We start from the raw sequence: 11,437 nt of genomic DNA on the forward strand, positions 1-11,437 counted from the left end.
CAGTGCTGTGGTTCTTATCCCTGTAGGAACAGTTACTATATATGGTCTGAATTCTTTGGTTCACCTCATTTTAGTGACAGTTTCCGGATATAGGTCAGTTGATTTAAACCTGTCCCATTTATGGCAATTTATTTCAGTATAGGGTGAAGTAGTTAGAACCATGAGTAATAACTACTGTGTCCAAAGTGCTTTTAACACCCCAGCCAAGTAATCCTCACCTCACCCAGTGAGTAAGTTAGGATTAGTACAATTCTCTTCTCCCGGGTGAGGAAACCAGGACCTGGGTCAAGGGGCTTGTTCTAAATTTTCAATGAGGCAACGGACCCTGGAGAGAGAAGCCGGTGGTCCTGATTCTCTGGCACGTCAAACATGCCTAATATAGCCCATCATTATTACCCAATGCCAGTTAATAAACTATATTCAAATATGTGTGGGTATTTGACATGTCTTTGAATTATCTTTTCATTTATCTGTAACGTAAAGAATTGGCCAGTGAGTGCCTTAGCATAATGTGAGATTAAGTAGTTTAATACATACTAAAAACCTAAATGAAGACTCATTGCACCATTCAGGGTACCTTTTTTCTCTTTCAGTCAGATTTTGATATTCTTGGATCCAAACTTTTTCATCTAGGGGAGGAGGAAAATTGAGACTACTCCCACTCTTTCTCAGTATTTGTCCCCGGGCGGGCTCTGAGTTGTCAAACGCTTGTCTTATTTTATGTTAGTCAATCTGGGAGCAAAAAAAGTAGAAGTGCAGTGCGTTCCGGGGCTGTGGCAGACGCCTCTCCTTCCCTCTTCTTGCCTGTCCTCGTCCCCCCAGCCTGGTCCCGGGTGCGGAGGGTCGGGCGGCGGGACCTCCAGGCGCGGAGGCTGCAGCCGGCGTTCACCGGGTGGCGCTGTGCAGCCGGCACCGGCGGCCGGAGGTGAGTCGGCTCGGGAGGCGGTGGCTCCCGGTCCTGCCCGCGCGCGGAGAGGCGAATCCCAGGCTGCGAGGTCGCCGCCCCCGCCCCTCGGCCGGCCCCTCGGCCTGCGGGGAGAGGGGAGTGGCCGGGCGCCTCTTGCCGCAGCCGAGCACTCTGCAGCCGGTGCGCACTGGGGCCCCAGCCGCGGCGCGTGAAGGCGGTGCCGGAGCGCGGGGCGCACGATCGGCCGGCAGCCGCGGGACAGCATTCTCCGAGCATCCGCGGCCGGAGCCCGCAGCCTTAGGCTGGGCCCGCGTCCCTGAGCACCGCCAGAGACAAGAGGACGACGAGGAGGCGGAGTGGCGCCCGGCGAGGTAGCGCGAGCGCTTTCCCTCTGTCTCCTGCCTCTTCCTCCCCGTCCGGCTGCGGCCCTCGAGGCGCGACGAAGCGCACGCCTGCGCCTTTGTGCCCGCGGTCCCTGTGGCCCCGTCGCAGCGCACGGGCGCGGGTCTGCAGGGTCTGACGTCCCTCTTTAGGGCGAAGCGCTGCCAGAACCAGCGCACACCGCAGGTCGCGGAGGGTGGTAGTGACTCCTCAGTGGCTTAGGGGGCGGCAGGAGAGTAGAGCCTGTAAACTAAGTTGCTCTTACTTTGCCCCATGTCCCTCGTACCTGTGGGCAAAGTGAAATCCCAGTCTTTCTCGTGTTCACCCACACCCCCTCCATCCCTCCGGCCCACAGCTGTTTCCTGGCTGCTGGTTCTGTGGAAGGACATGGGGTGGCTTCCTCCGGGAAGGAAAGCGGTGGGAGAACAATGGGGAGTCCGGGGCGTGGGGTTCAGGTGCGGTGTGCCCCGGCGGCGGCGGAGGAGCCGGGCCCCGGACGCCGTGGGGCTCCCTGCGCGTGCAGCTTTGCTCTCCTCCTTTGTTCCGCCGCAGCGGAGGGGGCTGCCCTGGGTCTCGTTTCCTGCCCGGGATGGGATTGATTCACGGTCCCGGGGAGGGCAGGGGAAGGGGGCGGGGCTGGAATGGAAACCAGATTAGGAACGGGAGCCCTGGAGGGTGTTGGGGCCGGGAAGAGGATAGGGAGGGGGCGAGGAGAGTGCGCTGCTGAGTTAATTACAAACACAACATTTTGTCCCATGGCCCTGTGGGGTTCTGGACGTTATTTGTAGTGCTTTGTTCAGGCTGCGCCGAGCATTTACTGCTGCAACAAGTTGTGCTTCTGGAGTTCTAGGCACTCCCAGTGTTGGGGTGCTGAAAGCAAATCCTGTTAGTTACAATGGAAGACGGCTTAAAAAAAACGGGTTTTAAAAGATTTTGTTGTGAATCAAGGTATTTGTTTGTAGAAGTGTGTTTGTAGCTAGTGGATATTGGCTGGAATAGATAGAAGACAAATTTTACAAAATCAATTTTGACATAAAATAATTTTTTCCATTGTAATATAGTATAACCATTTTCCAGGAATGTTTGAGGGGGGCATACCACCAGAAAATTAGAAGCTGCTAAGTAAGTGAGTCAGGTTATGTAACACAATTGAAAACCCCTTTACAGTCTGTTCCAGAAAATACATCCCCCCCCCACCCCGTTTGGTTTTTGATCTGAGCAGCCATGGAGCCATGGCATTGGAGAGTCCTGGGCTTTCACTCTCCACCTGAGGATCATCTGGAATAAGAAAGAGAACCCTCTGCAGTGTGTTGAATGGGTTTTTTTTTTTTAAGCGAAGGTAGAATTAAATGTAATGTGTCAGGCATTTGTTAAGTGACCCTTTTCTAGATTGAAATCAAGAGTCCCAAAAGGATTGGCCAACCTTGGGAGAGAGCCATGGAGGATTGAATGATTTGTGTTTTTTGAATGGGGTATTCCAAGCAAAACTGTTTTGGGAGGAGACTGACATTTCCAGGCATTCATGGTTTGTGCCTATGGGACACTGGTGGAAGGATCCCAAAGTCAGAGGGAGGGTTAGAATTACTGTGGTGATAATTTAAGAGACATTTCCTTGTAGTAATCTGGCTGAAGACAGGGCTGGGAAGTGGCCCGGTGGTGCCTCTGACAAGCAAAGGGTCCACTGTGAAACCACTCCCTTGGCCAGTCACTTTAAGGTGAACCAGGTTTGAAAGCCTCTTAACCTTAGAAGGAGAATAGGAGTTTACTTTGGGGGGGGGCGGGGGGATGTGTTCTGCACATTGAGTGGTAAGGGAAAAGAGCTGAACAAGCTACTGCTGAGGGTTTGTCTTTTTCATGGGGGATGTGGTCAGATTTTCAGGCCAGCCTGAAAAACATTAGGACTTGTCCTCAGGAGCCATTAGGATCATGAAGTTGAAACGGGATGGTGTCCAACTGTCAAGCTGTTTGTCATTATAACTGACGCACTGCCTCGAAAGCATTGTGCCAGGGCAGCTAACAGAGGAAGACTTTTTGTCATTGTTGACTTACTGTTTTGTACTTTTCATTTATGTTGTGAAATGTTTTTTGAAATACAACACAACGGGATGCCTCCCAAGTGCTCCCAAGTCTATATGTTAACAAAATACAGAGCACTGTTACCAGAGGTGTGCATAGGGGAATCCTTAAAACACTACTGCCACTGGAGGTGTGGATTGTTGATAGAGGAATCCTTACATAGCTGGTCCCTGGCCTCTGCTGTCCCAGTGGATGCCTGACTGTATGTCAGAAGCTGGCAGAGCCTGCACCCCCTTCTCAGGATGAATCATCACTTTGTCAAGCCTGGAGTTAAAGACTAACTTTCCCTGATTGCTGCACAGTTATGCAAAGCAAGGAGGAGCATCTGACATCAGTGGGGGTGAGGTGGGTGGGTGGTGTTTGGCTAAGAAGGGATCCTCAGCCTGTAGCATCCATGTTTTTAGCATTTGTCCTTCTTTGAGTAAGATTCTCTTCTCTTCCACCTCCCCTCTACTATTTTCAATAGCTGAACATTTGGATTGTAATTAAATAGCCTAACAATAATTATAGGTATCATTGAATAAGTTTTTATTATGTGCCAGGAGTTTTACATACATTACTTTTTTCATCCTCACAACAACTTGATGATGTGGTCATCATCTCCATTTTACAGTTGAAACTGAGGCCTAGAGATGTTGGGTGCTTTGCTTCTTACACTGTACAGATGGTCCTAGACTTCTGGTGAGGTTATGTCTGATAAGTCCATCATTAAGTTGAAAATACTGTTCAGTCAAAAAATGCATTTAGGGCTGGGCAGGTGGCTAATACCTGTAATCTCAGCACTCTAGGAGGCTGAGGGGGATGGATTGCCTGACTTTAGGAGTTTGAGACCAGCCTGAGCTAGAGTGAGACCCTATCTCTAAAAAAATTGCTAGGTGTTATAGCTGGCACCTATAATCCCAGCTACTTGGGAGGTTGAGGCAGAAGGATCACTTAAGCCCAAGAATTTGAAGTTGCTTTGAGCTATGACACCAGGGCACTCTACCAAGGGTGATGAAGTGAGACTCTATCTCAAAAAAAAAAAAAAAATGCGTTTAGTACACTTAACCTACTACACGTGATAGCTTAACTTAGCCTACCTTAAAAGTGCTCAGAATCCTTAAATTAGACTACAGTTGGGAAAAATCATCTGGCAACACAGATGTGTTGTAAGGGGTGTAGAGTATGGGTTGTTTACCCTGGCAGATTGGGAGCTGGACGGGGGCTTGCTGGCCCTGCCCAGCCTTAAGAAAGATCATCTATACTGTGTATCATAGCTCCTGAAAAAGGTCAAAATTCTCAATTCTAAATATAGTCTCTACTAAATGCCTGTCGCTTTCTCATGATCATAAAGTCAAAAAAATCGTAGATCAAACCATCAATAAGTTGAGGACCATCTCTACTGGTGTAGTTAACTGGTAAGTAGTGATGATTTGAACTCTTAATTCCAAAGCCCATGCTTTTTCAGTATCACTGTGTACTATGATATCCGACAATTTGACTGTGTTGTTGATTTGCCCTTTACAGATTTCAAATCACTTTCACATGTGTTATTGTAATTGAGCCTTCCCAAAGCCACTCACTGCAAGATAGTTTTGGAAGGCCAGTTAGGGACTTCGCGACTCCTAAAACTGTACTGTTAAAAAGTTATGTCATGGCCTGTGTGAATAAGCTGTATGGAACTTTATTTTTAAAAAGTTAGGCTGCCAACATTTAAAAATAAGTTCTTTCTTTTCAAATGTTTAAAAGTGGTAAAATGGAGTAGATCTTCTATAGTATTCAAGTCTTTTATGTTTACTGAAATTCGCTTTAAGCCCTTTATATCTTACAGTCTTTAATAGAACCCTGCACTTTGCTTCTTAACTGAGACCCAATGCTGGAGTATCTTTTTAGGAGAGAAATAAGGGAGGAAGGAATGTGATTATAAAGAGGAAGTGGGACATCAGAATTGGAAACATACACAGCAGCAGGCCATAGATTTTCCCAGCACATGCCTTTTGTCCTGGCAGTAGCCTTTTACAGAAGACATTCTTCCTTAGGGAAGTGTCAAGGGTCCTTCTTTACAGTATCCTCTGAGATCATCAAATTTCTGAGCTCTGTGGGAACACACATTCCACATGATTTCTGTGCTCATCCCTTCCGCACAGGGGAAATGAACTAGTTTCGGCATCAACATGAAAAGGGAATCAAAGTGGTGTCTGTCCTTGAAGTGGCATGGAGAGTGGTGCTGGGCAGGAGGCCCCAGACCTGAGCCCAAGAGTGACCAGCGAGAGGAAGAGCAGAATGGAGTTTAACACTTGGCATCATGAATTGTTTGTGGATTCCTCAGAATGCTCCTGGGTGCATGGAAAAGTCAATATTAGTTTTTTTTTGTTCCTAAGATAAGAATACGAAGACCGAAAGTGCTGCCTTTATTTGTTTGTTTATTTGAAGCTAGGACACCATTTGGGGTCTTCAAGTTCTCTGGCATGGGCGGCAATAACTTTAACTACCTTACGCTATTAAATTCTCCTCCACTGGTTATGTTAGAGTTTACCTATGGAGGGGAGGCAGACACAAGTCTGCTGAGTTCCTGCAGGTGGGCACATTCCAGTTTGCCAGCTGAGAAGCACGGGGTGGGGGTGGGGGAAGAAGGGTGCTCAGCAGCATGGCACCTTTACAGCCTTTGGTAGGTTATTTTAGTTCTCAGTCCCTTCTTCGTTAGTTTGTATATTATTAAGTACACAGTTGATGCAAGGCAATGCATTAGTCATCTTTCAAAAGCAAGAAAGGAGGGAGGCTCTTATGGCTCAAGGAGTGGGGCGCTGGCTCCATATACTGCAGGTAGCAGGTTCAAACCCGGCCCCAGCCAAAAACTGCAAAAAGAAAAAAAAAAAGCAAGAAAGGAACTCCACTGTGCCTCTAAGGACAAGGACGATGTCACAGGAGGGCAAATGGGTGTGCTCCGAGAGTGGATGTTGTCGAGTTGAAGAAAATGACTATGACAACTGTGGTGACCAAGGCCAGCGCAACAAATGCTTCAGAGACAAAAGCTGAAAGCAAATAGGAGTAAGAGGATGGAAGGAAGACAAACACAGGTGCCATCTAGGAAGGATTCTGTTTTTAAACCCTGGGGCCCCAAACTGGTAGATAGAGTACCATTCCATAGACGGTTTGAATAACCTTGTCTGCACTGTCACAGGGCAAGTCCTGGTACCCTCCCTCCCACACATGCTGGTATCCCTGTCTCATCCTGTGTTCAACATGCCTGCAGTTCACCCCCACTAAGGCTGTTAATAGACTCTGGGTATATTTGCATTTTAAAAGGCTTTTGTGGACAAGAAATGCCAAGTCCCCAAAGAATGAATCATTCATATTGTGTTATATGGTATTCGTGCTCCCATTTATTAAGTATTGGGTGCTGGCTTTGCAAGCTGGCTCCTTTAATAGGTTATTTCATTGCATCTTCATTGCTCTCCTATAGTAGGAGATGTTTGTAAATGAGGGGATTGAATCAATAGCCCAAAGATCAAGCTCCAAAGATTGCTTGCTTTCTGGAACAATACAAAACCGCCCCAAAGTTTAGAGTACTCTGCAGCTTTGGGCCAGTACTTTGATGTTTGGGGGCCAGTTGTAAGGAGAAAGCGTTAGAGGGAGAGCCCACCTGAGAGTCTCCCCTTCCCTGACTTGTTACCTTGTCACCTGGCGTCAGGGTTCCTGTCAGGGCCCTTGGTTGGTCCAGCGCTGGGAGAGTTGGTTGAACTGTTTCTCAGTTTCTGCTCCTTTTCTCCCCTAGCCCAGCATCCTCCTCCTCTCCGGAGGAGGGAGAGTTAGTGAAATAAGATTCAGCCTGTCGCTGATCCAACTGAGCATCCAGTTGGTCCCTGGCTGCGCCTTTCTACTCAGGAATCAAATTGTCATCTGGGAGTCTGGTGTGTGTGGGGTTTGTCTGATCACTGCTCACCAGTCTACCTCTGAGCACTTTGTTGGTAGGCATCCAGTTGGAGCGAAGGGTCCTGGTGTATGTGGATGAAATGGTTTGAGGGCCAGGGCAGAGCTGGGGCTTAGAGGATAAGACACTGAACGAGGTGGGGAAGAAGAGAGTTTGTCTGGAATTTATAATCTTTCCAGATAGCCGCTGGCAAGTGAAAATTGACATTCTTTTTCTGCTTATCAGTAAACGTGATAAGCTTCTAAACATAACAGGTGCCTGTCTTTCCTTGATAACCCAGAGAGGCCTAAGGGGAGACCAAATCTCTGCCTTCCAGGGACCTTCAATCCAATCCTTCCTGGGCTCAGGATGCTTTAAAATGGCACAGGTGGCTTAATTTTGCTGTGGTATAATGAAAATACAATTCAGAATTGTACATTATAGGTCTTAAAACTTATTAAAGGAAAAGAATGCAGCATCCTTAAAGAGTTTTTAGAAAATTGAAAGGACAGTAGCTTGCATTATTAGTGACTGGTTTCGTTATAGTATGTGTTCTATAGTTAGTCATTTTCACTGGTTTCATGAAAGCATTTTCACACTGCAACCAAAAAAAAAAATCCCACAAAAGTACACAAAGAACCTTGATTGCAAGAATCTTGCTGGCCCCCACTTCAATTTTCCAGTGTACACCTTCTCTTGTCCCTTAGCGCTGCTTCATTTTAAATTCCATACTAGACCCCAAAGTTCTGTTAGCAGTATTCAGACTGCAGACATGCTCAGATCTTAGCTGATCTTTTTTTCCCTTGAAAGTGCTTTAGATAGAATTGTCACTGTTTCATTTATTATAGAGCTACAGCCTCAATGCTTTTAGGAAAAGCTGCTTTTTCATAAGCATTAGGCCTATGCCAATTGCACGGCTGGTTATTTTTTACAGTCCTATAGTCTCCTTAGTCAGACATAATAGGCAGACTGCAGGGTTTGATCTGTCCCTAATGTACTGAGCCATCTAGGAGGAAGTTCTCACCTGCCGGAAATCTCCAGGCACTTGAGATGCATTCATAAGAATACATGAACCGCCACATTGGGTCATATTCTGGGCTTACTTGGTTTGGTATTCTGTGACATTGGGGGAGGGAGGCAGAGTTGAGTCCTCCATGTCAGCTTTAGAAGGGTACAGGGATGTCTCTTGAATATCCATAATCATGTCAGCTCTTAAAAACCTCTCCTCTAAGCCGGGCATGGTGGCTCAGGCCTGTAATCCTAGCACTCTGGGAGGCTGAGGTGGGAGGATCTCCTGAGCTCAGGAGTTCGAGACCAGCCTGAGCAAGAGTGAGACCCAGTCTCTATCAAAAATAGAAAAATTAGCTGGTGTGGTTGCCAGCACCTGTAGTCTTGGCTACTTGAGAAGCTGAGGCAGGAAGCTTGTTTGAACATGGGAATTTGAGGTTGCTGTGAGCTAGGCTAATACCACAGTACTCTTCTAAACCTGGGCAACAGAGTGAGACTCAGCCTCAAAAAAACCCCTCCTTATATTTAAATTCATTTTGAAATATTTATTTTTATCCCATATTCTGTGCATTTCACACCTTCTTTAAAGATAGAACTTGATTATATTTGTATTTTGATTTTAAATCCTCAGTTTATGAAATGGTAGAATGTTATAATTGAAAGGGGCCTTAAAGGTCATCCCTATCACCACTTCATAGTACTTGAGACCTGCTCAGCTCATAGAACTAACAGGGGATAGATCTGGAAACTTGACCCCAAGTCTTTTAGCCTCTTAGTTTATTTTCTTCCTAGGGAAATACATCCCTGTGTCTCCAAATGCATGTAAATCTGAGCTTAGGACTCTTGCCTGAAAGTTGACCCCTTTAAAGTCCACTGTTTGTGCTCATAGAGTTATCATCTTGACTTTGTATTCCAGGAGCATCACCTGCTGCCCATTTTCTGTGACCTTTACATTCAACCAGTCAGTCACCATGTTCGGTTTATTGTTATCTCTTATTTTTGCCTTTTCTTTTTTGTTTTTGAGACCATTCTCTTGCCTTGAAATCTACGTAGATCACAGCAACTTCAAACTCCTGGGCTCAAGCTATCCTCCTGCCTCAGCCTCTCCAGTAGCTGGGACGACAGGCACCTGCCGTAACATCAGGCTAATTTTTCTAGTTTTAGTGCAGACAGGATCCCATCGTTGCTCAGGCTGGTCTCAAAGTCCTGAGGTCAAGGGATCCTCTGGCCTTGGCCTTTCAGAGTACTAGGATTATAGGTGATCTAACCATTATTTTTGCTCTTTTCTTCAAACCCTTAGCCCTCACTATGGTTCAGACCTTTAAAAGGCTAGGTTAGCATTACCTAATGTGGGTTGTTCTGTGAAAAGTTAGTAGGTTGGGAATAAAAACCGTCAAGTTAGTAGATGTTTGTAGATAGGTTTATCAGGTTTGCAGATAAGAAAACATGAAACCATAAAGACATCAATCAAGACGTTGGTATGAGAAAAGATTCCTTGGCCAAGTACATGTTGGAATTGCTGGATTGAACAGTGTTTTCAATAAATTTTCTTTTGCAGAATGATTTCTCATGGTCTTTATTTGTGGCTTGGTGCTGAGAATTTCCTGAGAGGGAGATACAGCCTTGATATATCCCAACCTGCATTATCATTGTGCCACTTTTTGAGGGATATCAATTTTGGATGACACTGCAGTCGTCACTTCATTTTACTAATTTTAGGTCTGTCACTGCCTGGCTTCCAAGGAGTGTGCATTCTGCGTGAGCTCTGCTTGGTTCCCTCTTAACTGTCTCCTGCTTCTTTATCTCCTTGTCCTCCTGCACCTCTCCTTTTCTCTGGAATCCCCTCTTCACCTGTCATGCGGACACTTCATCAGCTTTCCCCAGAATTTAGGATGTTTCACAGCTTAAGAAAGAGAGAATAATTGAAACACAGTAAAGTACTGGAAGTAACTTTGTATACCCCATAGTTAAATTGTTAGAGTTGATGCAAAATACCATTTTCTATATTTGTGTTAGTTGAAACATGACACACACATTCCATTTTTCTCCATCTCCCCACAGGTTACCTTGTGGGTGTATTCTCCAAGCTTGTTGCTTTTGTGTGTGTGTGTTTATATTTTATGTTATTGGAATTGCATTGCATTTGATGGAAATTTGAGGAGAATTGATGTCTTTATGGTTTCATGTCTTCTTATCTGCAAACCTGACAAACCTATCTATGTATTTAGGCTGTTTATGTCTTTCGTGAAATTTTATAATTTTATGTGAAAAACCAGGGTGTTTCATGGTTTTTGTGGTTGGTGTGAATGGGATTTTTCAGTATCTTTCTGGTTGGTATTGCTGGAGTACAAGAAAGGCATTGATTTTGTATCTATTAATGAATGGTTCTTGATTGATCAAGGTCACATCTAAATCTGTGTTTGCTGTGGGAGCCTATAGTCCAGCGGCTTTTCTAATAGAACATGAAATAAATTAGACAGTATTGGCAATGTCACAATTCACTTTAATTATAAAGTTGTATGTAATACTCCTAGAAGTTAAGAGAGGGGTGACTTTTAGTTATTTAATACATACATTCATTCATCAAATGTTTGGGTGCCTAGCATGTTCCAGACCTTGTAGTAGGTGCTGAAGTTGTCAAGAGGGAACAGAGCAGATGTAATTTCTGTTATCTTGGAGTGTGTGGGAAGAGAGATATACAGATAAATATGTATCGATGGCTTGGGGTAGATGCTGTGAAGGAAAAGGACAGGGACTGTGGGAAAAAGAAGATAAGGAGAGGGGAATTTAGATTGGGGTCCAGAGAGAGCCTGTTTGTCTGACAACGAAAAAGGCTCACAAGTGCTAAAGATGGGGTTCTTCTTTTAATGGTACATGGAATTTTAGTAATCAATGACTTCAATCAAGTTATTCTTAGTAGTAGTTAATAGTGTATAGATCATGACAAAATGAAATAGAGATGCTTATTTTTGTTCGGTTAGTATGTACCAGTCCACCGTGAAACTGCCTGAATTAGGAGAGAACTGCCTCTGTGATGAGGCTTGAACAGGGCCACAGCTGTGCCCTAACCCCCTTATACTGCTGTGGCCATGCTCTTTGAGTGTTGGTGTTTGCTAGACACATGGGTGTCATACTCAGCAGTTTCCTACTGGGCTCCACACTAATGGACTGGGTCA

General features: G+C 45.4%; 1 protein-coding gene across 1 annotated transcript in view; it reads left to right on the forward strand.

Annotated features, from left to right (window-relative positions):
• The first annotated feature begins 944 nt into the window (after positions 1 to 944).
• Positions 945 to 11,437, forward strand: part of MYO1B (myosin IB) — a 181,944-nt gene continuing 171,451 nt past the window's right edge. Inside the window, exon 1 of the mRNA XM_003801827.3 lies at positions 945 to 1,278. The gene's annotated coding sequence lies outside the window, so the exon portion shown is untranslated. The remainder of the gene's footprint in view (positions 1,279 to 11,437) is intronic.

This window comes from Otolemur garnettii, unplaced genomic scaffold (assembly GCF_000181295.1).
Source record: "Otolemur garnettii isolate 467f Iridium unplaced genomic scaffold, OtoGar3 scaffold00222, whole genome shotgun sequence".
Lineage (NCBI taxonomy): Eukaryota > Metazoa > Chordata > Mammalia > Primates > Galagidae > Otolemur > Otolemur garnettii.